The sequence below is a fragment of the Bubalus kerabau genome, chromosome 2 (genome assembly GCF_029407905.1).
Source record: "Bubalus kerabau isolate K-KA32 ecotype Philippines breed swamp buffalo chromosome 2, PCC_UOA_SB_1v2, whole genome shotgun sequence".
Classification (NCBI taxonomy): Eukaryota; Metazoa; Chordata; class Mammalia; order Artiodactyla; family Bovidae; genus Bubalus; species Bubalus kerabau.
This window is the reverse complement of record NC_073625.1, coordinates 143849012-143869076: the sequence shown is the minus strand read 5'-3', so window position 1 is coordinate 143869076 and position 20065 is coordinate 143849012. Positions and strand designations below refer to the sequence as shown.

The following is a 20065-nucleotide window of genomic DNA, read 5'->3' as shown; positions in this document are numbered from 1 at the left end:
AATCTACCAAAAACAGAGTGGAGAAGAGCCTCCGGGACACACAGATTTATTGCTCCTAAGAGGAGCAGAGAACAGGAACTGAAGGCTCCTGTTGGCCACACTGAGTTGATTTGAAGCTATGGGCATCAGGGAACTACCAACTGTTCATGGGCAGAGAAGTAACAGGATCTGATTCATAAATTACAGAGGACACCAGCATTGAGAAAGACAGGTAGGGGATAGGAGGCCAGTCCAAGAGTTATTTCAAAAGATCAGACTAGAGGATCTGACACAAAGCAAAGTCAGAGAGGGTGGGAGGACAGTCAGAATACAGAGATGCACACTCAGGGTGGAACCAACAGAACTTCAAGGCTGATTAGATCTGGGGGGACAGAAAGAAGAGTCTAATGTTACCTAGTCTCTGACTGAGTTACAAGCTGGATTGGAGAAGAGAGAGTCAGGAGGAAGATGAAAGAAAATCTGGCTATTTTTTTAGCTTTCTATTTTGAAATAATTATAGATGCGCAAGAAGTTGCAAACATAGTACAGAGAGCTCCCATACACTCTTCACCTAGTCTCCCCCGATGGGACCATCTTGCACAGAGCTCTCATACACTCTTCACCTAGTCTCCCCAATGGGACCATCTTGCACAGAGCTCCCATACACTCTTCACCTAGTCTCCCCAATGGGACCATCTTGCACAGAGCTCCCATACACTCTTCACCTAGTCTCCCCAATGGGACCATCTTGCACAGCTATAGCAGAATATTAAAACCAGGCAATTGATATTGGTAATGTATGTGTATAATTCTCTGTCATTTTATCAAATATGATTTGTGTAGCCACCAGTGTAATCAAGATTTGAAACCATTTCACAAAGACGTCCCTCATGCTACCCACGTGCAGATACATCTACCCTTACTTCCCTCCATCACCCCTATTTTTGGCAACCACAAATCTCTACCTCTATAATTTTGTCATTTTTTGAAGGTCACGTAAGTGCGATCATATTTCTATGACCTTGTGTTACTGGCGTCTTTCACTCAGAATAATGTCGGAGATATATTCAAGTTGTTGCAGGTATCGGTGGTTCCTTTTTACTGCTGAGTAACACCCCATGGTATGGATGTACCACAGTTTGTTTAATCATTCACCCAGTGGAGGATATTTTAGCTTTTTTCCAATGTTTTGGCTCTCAAAAATACAGCTGCTATGATGCAAATCTGCTCAATGTTATGTGGCAGCCAGATGGGGTGGGGGGAGTTTGGGGGACAATGGATACATGTGTATGTATGGCTGAGTTCTTTCCCTGTTCCCCTGAAACTATCACAACATTGTTAACCAGCGATTTGTTGTTGTGTTTAGTCGCTAAGTCGGTCCGGCTCTTTGGCGACCTCATGGACTCCACTCTGCCAGGCTCCTCTGTCTATGGGATTTCCCAAGCAAGAATACTTAATCAGCTATACCCCAATACAAAATAAAAAGGTTTTGTTTTGTTTTGTTTTAAATAAAGCTGCTATGAACACATGTACTGGTTTTTGTAAAAATATAAGCTTTCATTTCTCTGGTATAAATGTCTAGGAGTGTAATTGCAGGGGCATGTGGTAAGTATGTTTAGTTTTTTAAGAGTTATCTTTCAACATAAATGTAATTTTATTAACTTTTTGAAAGTAAGAAATAAGAAGCATGGTAATTAGCAGCCCAGGCTTTAGAACAAATAGACTTGGGATTCAGTATGGCTCTGACATCATCAACTGTGAAACTTGGTAAAGTAATTAACTCTGCTATATTTATGTCATTTTCTCTCATGTGTAGATTTCTATAATCTTCGAATGGCTTCAGAATAGCACCAGATTGAAAATTTCCTGCTTTACTTGAATACCAGACAGGTAGAGTTCCTAGGGAAAGATTGAAGGCAGGAGGAGAAGGGGACGACAGAGGAAAAGATGGTTGGATGGCATCACTGACTCGGTAGACATGAGTTTGAGCAACCTCCAGGAGTTGATGATGGACAGGGAAGCCTGGTGTGTGCTGCAGTCCATGGGGTCACAAAGAGTCAGACTGAACTAAACTGAACTGAGAATTCCTAGGTATGAAATGTAGAAGTGTGCCAATTATCAAGTAAGGAAAAGAGAAGCTGGGCTGAATGCAACTGAGAATCTAGAGAAGATGAGTCAGTGTTTATTTAAGATGAGCAGGGAGTGTGCTGGAGACAGACAGGAAAGGAGAATGAGGAGTTGGCTAACTCATAACTGGGCAACTGAAAGAGAATCTAGAAAAGTCCAGTCTCAAGACTCACTCAGGAGGGGAAAAAAAAAAAAAAAAAGGAACTTCCCAGGTGGTGCTAGTGGTAAAGAACCGCCTGCCAATGCAGGAGACATAAGAGACATGGGTTTGATCCCTGGGTCGGGAAGATCCCCTGGAGGAGGGCATGGCAACCCACTCCAGAGTTCTTGCCTGGAGAAACCCATGAACAGAAGAGACTGGTGGACTATAGTCCATGGGGTCACAAAGAGTCAGACACGACTGAAGTGACGTAGCATGCACACATGTGATTTAATGAAAGACACACAATCCAGGAGGGTTCTGTGACTGGTGGTTTTTTAAGCTACAGATGTTGTAAGGAATTCAGGTGTAGAAGCAATGGGGAAGAGAAAATATTTGTATGTATGATCAATACAGCAAAATTGATTTTATTTATTTTGGCCATGAGACGTGGCTTATGGGATCTTCCCTGACCAGGAATCAAACCTGTGCCCTTGACAGTAAGAACTCAGAGTCCTAACCACTGGACCACCAGGAAATTCCCATCAACAGAATGTATGACTCATGTTCCATCTATGGTTAAAGCTAAGATAAAAAATAACTGAACTGGAGTGGGGATAGCATTGATGAGATGATTATTTAAGAGGGGCCAGATCTAGGTGGGAGTCTAGACAGAGGGGTCAAATTGAAACAGAGGTCAAATTGACAACATATAGTCAAGTTCAAGGAGGCCAGCAGAGGCAAAAAAGGCATAAATATACCTAAGTCCAGGCAATGAGAAGCGACTATCAGGAGATCGCAGAATAGATAAAGCACGTGGGGTGGATGAATTTCTGATTCTAGAACATAAACTTTTTGTTTTTCTCTATTTTCTGCTGTGTGCTGCTTCTGTGAAGCCCTGTGCCTTTGGGTGTTATTTCTAGCCAGGAAGAGCTTGAAGACCTGCCCTAATAGCCCAGCCTGGGACTTCCCTGGTGGTCCAGAGGTCAAGACTCCTCACTTCCACGGCAGGTGCACAGTTTCCATCCCTGGGCTGATAACTAAGATCTCAAATGCTGTGCGGCAGAGCCAAAAAAGAAAAGAGTCCAAAGGAGAAAAGTTAAATAAATTACGTGGGGCATAGTGATGTTGGAAGTACAGAGGCAGCATTAGTTAAGTGAGGAGATCACAGACCTTGCTCACCCTCAATTTTATCCTATATAAAATCCAGATAGTAGTAGTTACAATAGTAGTTTTTGTACAAATAATCATTTTAAAGTATTCAACAACCATTAGTCTTGTACTAACAAAATAATTGTTTTAAAGGATTCAACAAAGTGTTGTTTGAGTATGAGAAGAATGAAGGAATGCTTGCACATAACCTAGGCTGTGACATCTTATGGAGGAGTCAAGGGTGGTGGGACTGAAAGTTTCAACCCCCTAATCACCTGGTTGATTTCTGTAGCAACTTTAGGTGTTTTCCAAAGATCAACTTATTAACATAAGCTCAGGTGTGGCTGAAAGGAATTTCTTGTGAATATCAAGACATCTTTGTCATTCTTACCACTTAGGAAATTCCAAGGGTTTTAAGAGCAGGAACAGGAAGGAAGACTAAATATAGGTTTCTAATTCTAAATTACAATATCATACTTCACTAATCCACTGAAACTACTTTCACCAACACATGGGATGACCGTGTAAATATTATATAAACCAAAACTTTTGAGAGTGAAAGGTAACATTAATAACTACACTGGATGGTACTCGCTTCAGCATCACATATACCAAAACCGGAACGTTATAGAGAAGATCAGCATGGCCCCTGCACAAGGATGACATGCAGATTCATGAAGCATTCCATAATTTTTGATGTATGGTGAAAACCAGCACAATATTGTAAAGTAATTAGCCTCCAATTAAAATAAATTAATTAATTAAAAAATAATTACACTGGTTGGTGGAAACAAGCAGGGCCTGTCCTATACACAAACTAAAACTAATGACAACTGTCTAAATATTTTCACTTGGATGTTTCACATCTCACTCAACATAAAAACACGGAATCATTGACATTCCTACGAAACCTATTCTTCCTCATATTATTAAATCTCATCTACATTCATCCCACTTGCTCAGGCAGAAACCTAAGATCATGACCAATTCTCCCTTCCCTTCTCTCATATGCATGTCATAAAATCCCTATCACAGACCTATCTACAAAATATCATCTGAAAATATGCAGTCCTCTCCTCCTCCATCTACTACCTAAGTCCTTCTCCCCTACTCATTATTCTCTAGCATAATCCCCTGTTCATTTTCTTTACACTCTGTAATTATATATTTATTAGTTTATTTGTCACTGTCTGTCTTCCCTAGTTTACTGCCTGGGACCCTGAGGTTTGGTCACCCAGTGCCTGGCATTCCTAGCACCAGCATGATGATGACACATAGCAGATACTCAATAAATATTTATTGGATTAATGAATACATGAATAAACAGATGCAAAAAATAAGCAAATACCTGCAAAACACCTTCAAGAAATATTAGCATAAATAGTGTGAAATTCAAAATAATATAGCTGAGTCTTTGTGCCCTATTAAAAAATCAGCATTTGAATCTCCAAGACAAAGACCAAACAACCAAGTAAGTGGGGAAAAGCAAGAAAGAAGACAGGAGAGGAGAAAAGCAGAGAGAACTGGTAAATTCAAACCATTCCCTCTACTTACTATGATAACTCTGAGGTCCATCCATGTTGCTGCAAAAAGCATTATTTCATTTTTCTTTATGGCTGAGTAATAGACCATTGTATAAATATACCACATAATCTTTATTCATTCATCTGTCAACAGACATTTAGTTTGCTTCCCTGTTTGGTTATTGTAAATAGTGCTTCAGTGAACACTGGAGTGCATGCATCTTTTCAAATTATAGTTTTCCCCAGATCATATGTCTAGGAGAGGGATTATAGGATCATATGCCAACCCTATTTTTATTGGGTTGGCCAGAAATTTCAATTGGGTTTTTTCCATAACAATAGCTTTTTAAATTTAAAAAAAGAAACAGCCATCCCCTCTAGTCTTCTCCTTTGCCCGTCATATAACTCTGTTTTAATTCCATATCTTGTGCTAGCAGAGAAAATTACACTTGAACAGGTAAGAACAATTTTTCTGGAACACCATCCTGTCTGATGGAGAAGGGAAGATGTGTTGACTTGAAAGTCAACAATTCAGAAGCAGTATCATCAACAGTGCTGTTCTCTAGACTCAGGTTGTTGTGACGAATGCCAAAGGAAGATTTGTTCCACACAGAAATAGCACATTAGACAATCATCCAACAGCATGTATTAACTCTTTTTAAACATTAACTTTTGTTTTTGTTTTTTACCTGTGCCGGGATTTGTTGCTGCGTGTGGACTTTCTCTATTCGCAGCAAGCAGGGGCTCCTCTCTAGTTGCAGTGCTCGGGCTTCTCACTGTGGTGTCTTCTCTTGTTGCATAGCACTGGATCTAGAGCAGGAAGCCTCAGTGGTTATGGCACACTGGCTTAGTGGCCTCGAGGCATGTGGAATCTTCCCTGCCCAGGGATCGAACCTGTATCCCCTGCATTGGCAGGTGGACTCTTAACCACTGGACCACCAGGGAAGTCCTAAACATTAACTTTTAGGTAAAAATTAAAGTAGATGGATATCCTGACTTCAGATATAACATTATTCATAGGAACTTCTCTATAATAAGCAACCAGCCAATAAAGGGACAGCCTATTCTGAGAAAAGGAAGGAATGCGATTGGGAGATGGAAAAATTCAAGTTTTCATTACTGTATATCTCATTATTGAAAAGCTACACATCAACACACAAGACACACACAGAGAAGAAAAGATTCTTTCTTCTCTTAGAGTAAGCAGTCTAAGCATTCTTAGGAAGTTGGCTCCAACTTCCTAGTCTTTAGGCCTATATCCCTAAATAGCATAAGTCTCTTGTCAAGATTGGGCTGCCTCTGCATTCCAGCATCTGTGCCTCTGCTGTTTGATATTATAAATAATCACATGCCACATTCATGGTAGTGGTAGCTACAAAACATCCCTAACAGGAGAAAATTTACTTGCAAATATAGTATCTGAAAGTTGCAAGTCCTGTCTTTAGAAAGGGCAATGCCCTCATTGCTGGGCATCCAGGCTGTGGGAGTTCCCAGTGCAGGAAGAACAGGCCCCAGAGATCTCCAAGGCAGGCCTCCTATGTCATGGAGAACATTTCCTTCTAGGACAGAAGCCACCTAGAACAGGAACACAGTACCATTACTTGGCAAGATAGCAATCATACTGCAGTCATGCCAGTCCTCCTGCATCATTACACTGATCTTAGTAGAAGCAACAAGAACCTCGACTCCAACTGACTTGAACAATAAAGTGATTTATCAGCTCATGTATTTGAAAAGTCCAGAAGTACAGTACAGTCCAGTCCATTAAGGACTCCACCTTTCTCTCTGTGTGTCTCTGGGTTCTGCTTTTCTTTATGTGTTGACTCTGTCCTCAGAATGGCTTCCCTCTTTGTTGCCAAGAGAAGCAACATCAGTTTCTTGCTTCTTCGTTCCCATCGGAAGAGACCCTTACTTCACTTAACCACTAAACTGAAGTGCGGGACTTGTATCAGCTGGACCATCCTAGAACCATGATGATGATAAGGGAGATGGGATTAGAACCGTTCCAGAAAGAGGCCAGGGTCAGTCTATCCCACCTGCAGTGCATGGCTGCAGCTGAATGCATGAGTCAGGTGTGATGTAGGAACGGCATCATTGTCTCCCTGTCCAGCCTCTGCGCCGATGTTCTTTGTCCCTGTAACTTAGAACGTCAGAGCCATCCAAGAAAGAGACGCACTCTGTTCTTGGTTATTCTCTCTCTTTCTTTCCACTCTTTCCCTCTCTTTCTTTCTCTCATTCTCCATATCATCGTTACCTTCTGCCTTGTGAAAACTGATTGGCAGTGAAAGCAAGGTGGGAAAAGGGACGAGGAAAAGACAAAAAAGATACATGTCCTTCATTTTAGTAGAAGGACTCTAGAAAACTTCTAGACTTGAGAAATGAATGATTAAATCTACACAGCTACCCAAAGTCTGAAACTGTGGTCCAAACTCATGCCCTACATTAGCAAAGTGTGTGGTGATCCAGAAAAAAATTTATTATGGAAACTTTAGACGAGAAAGCAAAATAGGTAGATTACCTAGAGGTACTATACCAGTTTGGACAATTCTGCTTCAAACCAATACTATTGCTTGTGTTAGTCATGCACTCTCAGTAATTAAGTAAATGAATAGCCTAAAAATATGTCAAGAAGTTCCCTGGTGGCCTAGTGGTTATAATTCCAGGCTTTCACTGCCATGGCTCAGGTTCAATCAATGGTCAGGAAACTGAGACCTCACAAGCTGTGTGATACAGGCAAAAATAAAAATAAAGGTAAGATAGTAGGGACTTCCCTGATTGTTCAATGGTTAAGACTCCATATGCAGAGGACATGGGTTCAATCCCTGGTCAGGGAACTAAGATCACACATGCAGTGCAGTGTGGCAAAAAGAAATTTTTTTTAAAGAAAAAAATCAAAATATGGCAAATGTGCAGAATAATTATTCACAATAGCAGGAAAATAGTTGAAATTAACTTAAATATCCATCAGTAGATAAAATGTCATGTAGATTATGGTTCAACCATTCAATGGACCATTAAGTAACAGTATTAAATAACAGTTCTGAAGGATCTGCAATATCAAAAAGCAATGCCTGTGCTGCCTTTACCACCAAGTGTAAAAAGCAGAATTTGAAAAATAATTCTGTAAAATTTACATGTCAGATATAATTATGTAAAATATACAGTCAAAAAGAGACTAAAAAGAAATATACTGAATGGTACTTGAGTTTTACTGAAATACTGTCATCTAGTTCTCAATGTTTTTTTTGTAATACTGTTACATTCATTTATAACTGAAAAAAAATTAGAAAGCATTATTACTTGGCAGATACCTACTTAGCATTTGGCCTTTGTGCTGATAAAAGAGCAGTTACAACTAGTGGTCTGCGGTCTGTCCCAACAGCACTCATTCATTTACTCAACACTACCTGCTATGTACTAGACACCAGGGATATTTCAGTGAGGTAAATGACTTTGTCCCTGCCCCTGTCCCTATAGCCCAGTGAGGAAGACAGACAATAAGTAAATAAGTTATTACAAATCAGGAAAACATGCTATGAAGGTAACCAACAAAATGTCGTACAAGGAAGGGGACGCTGCTTTAAAAGGGGGTCAGAGGCTTCCAAGGAGTCAGTATCTATATCGAGATGAGGCTGAGAAGGTGCCCAAAATTCCAAGTGCAGGGACAGAGCAATGCAAGCAGAGGAACTATAGTGACTAAGAGCTTGGCAAGTCCTGGGAACTGAAAGGAGGAGGGCCCTGGGGGGCTGGAGCACAGAAAAAGAGAGAAGAGGGGAGAAAATGAGGTTGAAAGGTAAGGAGGGACCAGATCATGCAAAACCATGATAAAAATTTTGGATCTTATTCCAAGTGCAATGTGAAACTATTGAAGAGAAGAAACATAGTCTGGTTTGCATTTTAATAAGTTCACTCAGGCTGCTTTGTAAAGAATGATTTGGTGGTGACCCTGGTGGGCTGCAGTCCATGGGGTCGCTAACAGTTGGACGCGACTGAGTGACTTCACTTTCACTTTTCACGTTCATGCATTGGAGGAGGCAATGGCACCCCACTCCAGTACTCTTGCCTGGAAAATCCCGTGGGCGGAGGAGCCTGGTAGGCTGCAGTCCATGGGGTCGCACAGAGTCGGACACAACTGAAGCGACTTAGCAGCAGCAACAGGTGATGATAAGAAGCAGAGAACTAGTCAGAAGGTCTCTGCAGGAGAAACAGTGAACTGGATTAGGGTGGTGGTAATGGAATGAATTAGAGATAGACCAGAGGATATGGTGACGCGAGGGGAGAATGAGTCAGGGGTGAGGCCCAGATTACTGGTTTGAGCAGTTGAGTGTACAGCAATGGCACTTACGGAGATGGGGAAAGTGAGTAAGAATTAGGGAAATAAAATGAAGAATTTAGTTAAACTTAGATAACACTGTGGGAACTCCCTGGTGGTCCAATGATTAAGATTCCACTTTCTTAATGCAAGAGGCATGAGTACAATCCCTGGTTGGTGAACCAAGGTCCTACCTGCCATGTGGCATGGCCAAAAAAAACAGATGCAATATATTACCTGTTTATATAATCTTACCCTCCAGGAAGATCTTTGAGGAGGGGAATATGTTTTTCACCTCTGAAGTCTCAACAATGCAACACGTTACAGACAAAGCATTTAGTAAGTGTGAAATGAATGTCACAGTTTTGCAAATATTTCATTCCTTCCAGTGTAAAAGTCTATTTATTGTGAAAAGCCTGATTTTAGACAGTTTCCCTTACCAAGGCAGACAAGGAAAAAGTGGTTGACCATTAATTATTCTTTAATTGAAAAAGAAAAAGTTTAAGATGCTTATTTTTGTAATTCTTTGTTTGTTTAGTTTTCTGTAGTTAAACTAAAATGGGAGTTAAAAGCTTTAGTGTGTATGTTTAAATTCTTGGGCCTGCTACTGACCTTCTTCAAGTGATTTTTACCTCCCAGTGTTTTAGTTTTCTCCATTTGCAAAAGGGAGATAATGGTAGTTGCCTTATCTCACAAGGATGTCATGAAAATAAGTCAGATAAATTGCTCTGCCCTCCTTAGAGAGGGGCTCTAGAAAGTAAGCATTATTACATATGATGATGAATACCCACAACTTCAAAGATATTTTTAAATTGCCCCCCAAGTCTTTGAACATGTTAAGCCTATGAATAGCACTGTGTTAGGTGTTTATACATTTCTGGCAAGCTTTCACCTCTTGTTAAAGCAGTAAATGGTCTTTGAACAAATGTATTTCTCATTCTTTGATAACTGTGCTTCCTTGTTTGTACACTTGAAAGATGATTATCACCTGGCATATGAGGTCAAGTTGAACTCCTTGGTGCCATTACAGTTCAATTGCAGCTTTAATTGAGTTTTTCTCCCAAGGTTGAAAATAAGTCAATGGTTCACTTTAGTAAGCTACTTACATCTTAAATAATTTTGAGATGAACTCAACTATTTTCTTCAAATGATATGTACAAATAATGCTTTTCATTTTAGCTATAAAATCCTCACTCAGAACTTGATATAAAAATTCAGTATTTTTATTTCTTCATTTGCTGTATTTTTTTTTCTGATGGGTTCTCCTAAAATCGGGTTTAATAGCTATAATTATTCTTTTAACATTTCTAACATAGACAGCCATGATGCACACATAAATATCGTTGAAGTAAAGACCTACAGCCCTCAAGACAAAACATAGGATAGTAAACATCTTCTAGAACAACTTCTTTTCTTTTCTTTTCTTTGTTGGTCATGCAGCATCTTACTTCCCCCTGTTCAATCAGGGATTGAACCCATTCCCCGCTGCAGTGGAAACATGGAGTTATAACCATTGGACCACCAGGAAAGTCCCTAGAAAAGTATGTCTTATTGCAGATGTGAATCAAGTTCATAATCAGTGTGATATAAAAAATCTGACATTAGCACTTCCACCCTTATCTGTACATCCTTTACCTGTATACCCAACACGAATCAAAACCACTTTCTGCTGGAATAGACACAATGCTCCCAACAGAATGCTATAAAATCATTTCTTGCAAACTATGAGAATAAGACCCATCTCTCCTCTTAAGTAAAACCATTTAAGTCTTAGTATATCCATTTGATAAATGTCGAGTCTGCAGTTAGATGACTTATACTAGATTCTTTCCGCCAGGTTAGAACCCAGGCTTAAAATGTTTGAGTATTTCTTCCTGTTTCCTTCTTCTCTTGGGGAAGAAATGAGAATTTGAAGATACTGTAACTCAACAAATTTCATGTGCCTGATGCAGAGTGAGATCAAATAAACCAAAATGTCAGAGTTTGGAGCCGAGAAAGGTTTACTGCAGGGCCAAGCAAAGAGGATGGGTGACTTGTACTCAAAAACCTCAAACTTCCCAATGGGTATGGGGGGAAAGTTTTTATAGGCCAAGTTTGGGGTGAGAGCTGCAAGGTGTGTGACTTTCTTCTGATTGGTTGGTGAGGTAACAGGGCAGTACTCCAGGCATCTCATGGTGAGCCTGAAGTTCCCGCCCTCAACCTGGGTGGGGGACTTAGTTCTGCAGAAGAATTCAAAGATATTGTTAGAAAAATTCCTTGAGGACCCTGCCCCAGGGCCACAGAACTCTGCCTCCAGGCTAGACTATTGTTTCTTGACTGCCCCTCTATTGTTTGTGCATTCCCTCTCCTCCCTGATTAGCCCTATGAAGCTCAGGGAAGGTCACAGAGGCTGAATGAAGCCTATTTCCTACAAATTAAAAAAGGGCGACCCAGAGAGGAGTTGAACCTGGGAGCCCCACAGAGTTCTACTCGGTTTCAATACTGCACACTTTGATGACTTTCTAAGAAGGAAGATCTAAACCAAGGTGGAGAAAGGGTAAATAGCCTCAACCTCACCAAGACATGGTAGAAGCCTCCTCACACCCCACCAGGATCTGACAGATGGACACTGAAGGACAGGCCTATCCCTCAGGCTGATTCACGAAACAAATGTCCTTGGTATCCTAGGTCCTAAGTGGGGAAGGAGTTCCAATTCTATTTTCACAATGTTATTAAAGTTTTATTTTGAAATTTCTGTCTTTAGTGATATTTCCGGGGGCCTATAAAAGTTGCCACGAGCATAGCCTCCTCTCAAATACAATTATCTTGCATAGGCCTTTAACTGGTGGGATGGCCCAAACTGCCCTAGTTAGGAAAATCATTCCTAACTTCTGGTATTGTTGTAGCCACACATTCCAGGAAACAAACTCACTCAGAAGGACAATGCAGATAGTGGAGTACAGTTTATTACACCGGCGGGCCCAAGGCAGAGTCTCCTCTTAGCCAAGGATCCCGACGAGTTTTTGTGAAAACCTTATATACCCTAAGTGTACTTGCTCAAACCCACCTCCCCAAATTCCCTGACAATCAAAGTTAACCCGTGCTTCATATGCCCTAAGCCTAGGTAGTTAACAGTGGACAATTATCAATAGACCTGTGGTCATACCCCAATAAGCATAATAGAATGTATGATTCTATTCCGTTACACAGATAATTAGGGTATTCTTTTAGCCCCGGGCCTGGTTTTCCAGTTGGTATGTCATTTCCATAGATACTGGGCATATAGCTCAAAGTCCACAGTCCGGCCCAAGATGGAGTCCTGCTTTCAAGATAGAGCCTTTTGTTTCCTCCTTCAGTATTGTTGATTTTACCTAGGCCAAAGGTCACAGATTAGTAGGTACAGTGGGCCAGATTTTTCCTCAAAATATTTTTGAGTGGCCCATTGCAATGACTTCTGACACCAACATCCAAGTTAGGCCAAACTTCACAGGTTAAGGGCACAGTTCTCCATAAGGCTGCCCTTAGTGATATAAGGGGTGATACAGGGGTTCCCCAAGCCATCCTCACTTCTGACGAGCTGGCTACAATTCAGTCAACTACTCCTCAGGTTAGATAATTCATTAGAGTGACTCACAGAACTCAGAAAAGTGCTATACTTACAATTTCAGTTTTATTTCAGAAAAAAGATTCAAATCCAAACCAGTCAAAGAGAGAGCTGTGTATGGTGAAGTGTGGGAGGGTCCCCAAAGTGAAGCTTCCTTGCCCAAGCTTCAAAATGTCCAGAGTATTTATTGGGACTTCATTATGTCAGCATGACTGGTTGAGTCATTGGTCAGTCTCTAACCCCACTACTCTCTTGAGAGGTCTGGCTGATGAGGACATGTTTGGGATCGCTGGTGTAACCAGCCTCCATCCTAGGTCATCCCATAAGCTATCAGGTGTGGTCTGGGGGGCCCACCATGAATAAGGAAGGCACTCCTAGGAAATCCCAAGGATATAGGATTCAGGAATAAAAGCCATCCAAATTCTTTATTGGGGCTTTCCCAAGGCTCAGATGTAAAAAATCTGCCTGCCAATGAAGAAGACTCAGGTTCCATCTCTGGGTTGGGAAGATCTCCTAGAGAAGGGAATGGCAACCCACTCAGTATTTGGATAGAGGAACCTGGCGGGCTACAGTCTATGGGGTAGCAAAGAGGCTGATATAACTTAGCAACTTAACAATAACAACAACAAATTCTTTATTATACAACCGTACTGAAATGGAGCAGGACCCTGTGGTCCTTCCCCCAACCACCCACCCCCGCATGTCTTCTGGTTGCCTTATGTCTGTGGAAAACTTTAGTCAAAGAATAAGTTTAATCAGAGAAGTGAGAAATGCACAAACAAAACAGAGAAAGAAGACCAAGTAATAATAACGTAGTCATTAAGCAAAGTCAAGGACCTTTAGTTCTTTCTCAAGGGCTATAAATAATATTCTGAGCTATATCCTGTGAGCTGTCTTGTAGACAGCAAAACACCAGGTGGAGAAGTTAACTACAAGATGACCAGACTGTACCCACGACATGAGCTGCCACAATTCTGAGAACTGGCTTCAAAGAAATGGGAACAAATGGACCCTGGAACTGAAGATATTAACTGTACCTCAAACAACCAAGATTACGCTGGTCAGACCACGGATGGCCAATTTGAAGATGACTGTCAGAGCTGACTGTTCTGTTTTTGCAGGTAGCCCCTTCCTTCAGTCTTTAAAAAAAAAAGTTCTTGCCCCATGGGTTGCCAGAGTGGGAGTTGGCCTTTGGACAGATATTTGCCTTCCCCTCCTTCCTCCTCAGTTGCCAGCATATGAAATAAAGCAAATTTTCCTTTCCACCAACCTGCCTGTTTATGAGTTTTTGAGCAGTGAGCAGCTGGACCTCACACTCTTTCAGTAACAATATTTAAATTTTATTTTAAATTAGCTATCAACATTTTGAAATCAGTCTTCACATAAATATCTCTACTTTTTGTCTCCCCCTGAAATATTTGCAATTTGGGCACTCCATTCCCACAAGGCCACCTCCCCTTTAAAAGGGATAGTTTCCCCACTATATCCACAGTCTATTTTCTTAATCTTGATGTGATTCATTCCTTTTGTTTCCTTCTGGTGCACTGCTGCTGCTAAGTCGCTTCAGTCGTGTCTGACCCTGTGCGACCCCACAGACAGCAGCCCATCTGGCTTCCCCGTCCCTGGGATTCTCCAGGCAAGAATATTGGAGTGGGTTGCCATGTCCTTCTCCAATGCATGAGAGTGAAAAGTGAAAGTAGTCTCTCAGTCATGCCCAAGTCTTCGAGACCCCATGGACTGTAGCCTACCAGGCTCCTCCATCCATGGGATTTTCCAGGCAAGAGTACTGGAGTGGGGTGCCATCGCCTTCTCCAGTCTGGTGCACTGCAGAGATTTTAATTGCGAACCTTGGCCTAAGTCTTGGATATTTTTGCTGTTTTTAACTTCCATCACACATTATTACCTTAAAAGAATAAATGGGGAAGGAATGGCAATTACCTTTTGTCATTTCATTCTCACCTGAATTTAAAACCACTCTTTCTCTACACTTCGTGTGAGTGTGGATGCAGGTATCTTCTGTTTGTCTCTTACATCTTGAGCCAGGCCAATATGAAATTTTTGACTGCAGAATCAGGACAAACTAAATGAACACTTATGACATCCTCAAATCAAAAACTATAGCCAACCTTAGAGAAGAAGACTCTCTTTCTAAAGACAAAACAAAACCCATGTTTCTCAGTAATTTTAAATTCTCACATTCCCCTTTATAACGTGAAATTCATCATAAGTAATTAAAACTAAGGTCATAGGTAAGGAATCTTTAAGGCTATTATTTTATTTTAAGCCAGAAAATGATGGTGGGGCTAACACTAATAATCTTTGCCAGCAAGCCAATGAAGCATTAAGGTGGCACATAGTAAATACAACACTGGACTTGAAAAATCCAAGGGGCTAGTTGCTGGTCCCAACTCAGCAAAAAATAAACTTAGATACAGGAGTTTCTCCATCTGGTGAAGGGACTAAAATCTTGTAGGAATAAGAAGTCATATTTGTCATAATTATTATCTACAAAGCATTGTCATGTAAATGATCTCATCGGCTATCAAATGTTCATACTACTGAGAATTTTCCTTTGGAATGTTTATAAGACATTTGTCAAGGAGAGGATTTCAAGTGTAAGAACAAGAAAATAGCTGTAGTATTTTTTGAACTGTACTTATTAAATCACTGCTGCTGAGTCACTTCAGTCGTGTCCGACTCTGTGCGACCCCATAGATGGCAGCCCACCAGGCTCCCCTGTCCCTGGGATTCTCCAGGCAAGAACACTGGAGTGGGTTGCCATTTCCTTCTCCAATGCATGGAAGTGAAAAGGGAAAGTGAAGTCACTCAGTCGTGTCCGACCCTCAGCGAACCCATGGACTGCAGCCTACCAGGCTCCTCCGTCCATGGGATTTTCACTACTTTCCTTTTTAAAAATGAGAGAGGAGCCTATTATACAGAGTGATGTAAGTCAGAAAGAGAAAGATAAATATTGTATACTAATGCATATATATGGAATCTAGAAAAATAGTACTGAAGAATTTATTTACAGGGCAGCCATGGAGAAACAGATGTAGAGAACAAACTTAAGGGCATGGGGAGAGGGGAGGAGAGGGTGAGATGTATGGAAAGAGTGTCATGGAAACTTACATTACCATATGTAAAATAGATACCTAATGGGAATTTGCTGTATGCCTCAGGAAACTCAAACAGGGGCTCTGTATCAACCTAGAGGGGTGGGATGGGGAGGGAGATGGGAGGGAGGTTCAAAAGGGAGAGGATATATGTATACCTATGGCTAATTCATGTTGAGGTTTGACAGAAAACAAAAAATTCTGTAAAGCAATTACTTCAATTTACTGTGAGTATGGTTTCAGTGTGTCTGCCCTCTGATGCCCTCTTGTAACACCTACCGTCTTACTTGGGTTTCTCTTACCTTGGACGTGGGGTATCTCTTCACGGCTGCTTCAGCAAAGCACAGCCGCTGCTCCTTACCTTGGACGAGGGGTATCTCCTTGGACTGTGTGGATCACAATAAACTGTGGAAAATTCTTCAAGAGATGGGAATACCAGACCACCTGACCTGCCTTTTGAGAAACCTGTATGCAGGTCAGGAAGTAACAGTTAGAACTGTACATGGAACAACAGACTGATTCCAAATAGGGAAAGGAGTACGTCAAAGGCTGTATATTGTCTCCCTGCTTATTTAACTTATATGCAGAGTACATCATGAGAAACGCTAGGCTGGAAGAAGCACAAGCTGGAATCAAGATTACCAGGAGAAATATCAATAACCTCAGATATGCAGATGACACCACCCTTATGGCAGAAAGTGAAGAGGAACTCAAAAGCCTCTTGATGAAAGTGAAAGAGGAGAGTGAAAAAGTTGGCTTAAAGCTCAACATTCAGAAAACGAAGATCATGGCATCTGGTCCCATCACTTCATGGGAAATAGATGGGGAAACAGTGGAAACAGTGTCAGACTTTATTTTTCTGGGCTCTAAAATCACTGCAGATGGTGACTGCAGCCATGAAATTAAAAGACGCTTACTCCTTGGAAGGAAAGTTATGACCAACCTAGATAGCATATTCAAAAGCAGAGACATTACTTTGCCAACAAAGGTCCGTCTAGTCAAGGCTATGGTTTTTCCTGTGGACATGTATGGATGTGAGAGTTGGACTGTGAAGAAAGCTGAGCGCCGAAGAATTGATGCTTTTGAACTGTGGTGTTGGAGAAGACTCTTGAGAGTCCCTTGGACTGCAAGGAGGTCCAACCAGTCCATTCTGAAGGAGATCAGCCCTGGGATTTCTTTGGAAGGACTGATGCTAAAGCTGAAACTCCAGTACTTTGGCCACCTCATGCGAAGAGTTGACTCATTGGAAAAGACTCTGATGCTGGGAGGGATTGGGGGCAGGAGGAGAGGGGGACGACAGAGGATGAGATGGCTGGATGGTATCACTGACTCGATGGACATGAGTCCGAGCGAACTCCGGGAGTTGGTGATGGACAGGGAGGCCTGTCATGCTGCGATTCATGGGGTTGCAAAGAGTCGGACATGACTGAGAGGCTGAACTGAACCTTCAATTAAAAAATAAAAAAAATTTTGAAAGAAAATTTACAAAAAAGAGAGAGGGACTTCCCTAACTGTTCAGTGGTTAAGACTCTGCACTTCCACTGCAGGGGGCATGGGTTTGGGGAACCCCACTGATTTACAGAGCAGCCAAACAGAAAAAAAAAGAGAGAGAGAGAGAGAGAGAAACTCCCCAGCAAGAGGCTCACTTCAGACCAGCCTCCATCACAAATTTTGTAAATGTGGAGCAGCAAAAGTACCACTAGATGGAGCAGGAACAAAAGGCATCTATTTATTTATAGTTCAAGGAACACTGGCAGCCTTCAAAAGCAATCTTAAGAGATCCCTTTCTGAGTAAATGCAAGCTTAGTAAAGCTAGCTGAGTTACCTCAAAAACCTAGAAAAATCTTTAGCAAAATCAGAACTAGAACCTCATTCACTAATTTACTCCATGTTCTTTCCACAAAACCATGCTGATGGGAAGATTCTTTTTCCTTCTTACACAGAGAACATTACCAAAAACGGTGCAGTTTTCCCCACATTTCTTAACTGAAGGATAAGAATTGTATTGGACAACACTGAGCGACCTACTTAATTCAGGCAATAAGATGAAATGCTAGACACGTTCATAAATACATATACTCCCATGGTCCTCCTGATCTTTCAGGGTCAAGATCCCAACAGGGTATCACACTGATTGCCTTTGTAATTCAGGCTGCCTGCTACTCTCTCCCAGCAACTGCTACCAGAATAGCTGTCTTAAGAGAGTGGCCTCTAGTCAAAATGGCCCTCATCAAAAAGTCTACAAACAAAAGCTGGAGAGGATGTGGAGAAAAGGGAACCCTCTTGCACTGTTGGTGGGAATGTAAATGGATACCATCACTATGGAGAACAGTATGGAAATTCCTTGTGAAACAGGGAATAAAACTACCATATGACCCAGCAATCCCACTACTGGGCATATACCCTGAGAAAACCACAATTCAAAAAAGACACATGTACCCCAATGTTCATTGCAGCAGTATTTACAATGGCCAGGACATAGAAGAAACCTAAATGTCCAGATGAATGGATAAAGATGTGGTATATATATATGTGTGTGTGTGTGTGTGTATGGAATGTTACTCAGTCATAAAAAGGAACAAAATTGAGTCATTTGTAGTGATGTGGATGAACCTAGAGTCTGTCAGAGTGAAGTTAAGTCAGAAAGTGAAAAACAAATGTCATATATTAACATATGTATGATATCCAGAAAAATGGTACTGAACCCGTTTGCAGGGTAGGAATCCGGACGGAGTGGGGGTGCAAACTGAGAGCAGCAGTGACACACACACACTACCATGTATAAAATATCAATAGGTAGGTAGTGGGAAGCTGCTGTATAGCACGGAGAGGTCAGCTTGGTGCTTTGTGGTGACCTAGATGGGTGGGATGTGGGGCCCTGGGGGAGGTTCAAGATAGTGGGACCGATCTATACATATGACTGATGCACTTCTGGACAGCAGAAACCACTACAACACTAAACCAATTACTCGCCAATTAAAATGTTTTTATTATTATAGAAGAAAAAGAAAGTGAAGGCATTGACTTCGGATGAATCCTCACATAACTTGAAAGTTAGGTTTTATGACAGGAGGGCAGGATGACTTGTTGGTTGTTTCCTAATGGGCCTTTTTCTCTTTTTTTTCCCTTCCCTTTTGGCAAAGAAACCTAATTCTTGCGCGCGGGGGCATCGATTTCTTCTTAAATTCCTATCGTCCCTTAATACTTTGCATCCAAAGATGGAGACAAAGATGAAAAGCAACGACCATTAAAGAACATGACTTCCACTGTTTTGAGAACACACTAGATCTTCCTGTTAACAAATATGAATTAATGATCTCACACACACAAAATCACCGCTGTTCCACATCCCAGGAGTGATGGGGATCAAGTTCTGCAGAGGCAAAAAACCTGGACAAAATCTGCAGAGCTGGAACTAGGTTGCGATACACTGATAAAGGGCAATAAAACCAAAGGAGGGGAGGAGGAAAAAACCCTGTAAGACAGCCGACTACTCGGCTCATTGCCCATTCATTTGGACGGATTTTTGAGCTGCCTCCACTTGTCCTTCTGACACTTTATTTGCACGCTCTCCAGTCCAATCTGCAAGATTCGAAGTCCACTGATGGCAGGGAAGACAAACGAACAGAGACGGACCCCCTCCATTCAGGGAGAAAACAGATCCCCCCGCTACCCTCCCCCTTCCCGCCCCCTCGCAGTCCCTCAGGCTGCAGATGTCTGAGCCGAGTCCCGGGTGCAAGTCCCACAGCTCAGGGAAGCGCACCGCGCGCGGGGACCCCGCTCCGTTCCTTTCCCTGCGGTTACAGCCATGCCTCGGCCCACCGAGCGACCCGCGGCTGACAGAGCCCAACTCTTCACGGCGGCAATGGACACCTCCGGAGAAGCACCGGGCCGACCGCGGCCTCAGGCGGGGCACTGGGGCTGGGCGGGCGGACCACCGCAGGTTCCCGGGAGAGGTGAGCGAGCCAGCGGCTGACATTTTTTGTTTGTTGCAGACCGGATGGTGGATGGCGGTAGGCCGAGGCTTTTCCGCCCGCTGAAAGTCAGCGAGAAAAACAGCGTGCGGTAACCAAAAGCACAGCGCCTACGCCTGTCTCAATTAGGGTTAGATGAGAAATGGCTGCCACCAACCCGGGG

The 20065-nt window shown here is 42.0% G+C and overlaps 1 protein-coding gene and 1 non-coding gene across 2 annotated transcripts in view; both read left to right on the top strand.

The window, feature by feature from the left end:
* Positions 1-20065, top strand: part of MYNN (myoneurin) — a 131293-nt gene that overhangs the window by 84740 nt on the left and 26488 nt on the right. The window lies entirely within an intron of this gene.
* LOC129645102 (U6 spliceosomal RNA) lies at positions 3985-4091 on the top strand. The gene has a single exon (XR_008711194.1). It is a non-coding gene; the product is annotated as a U6 spliceosomal RNA (small nuclear RNA).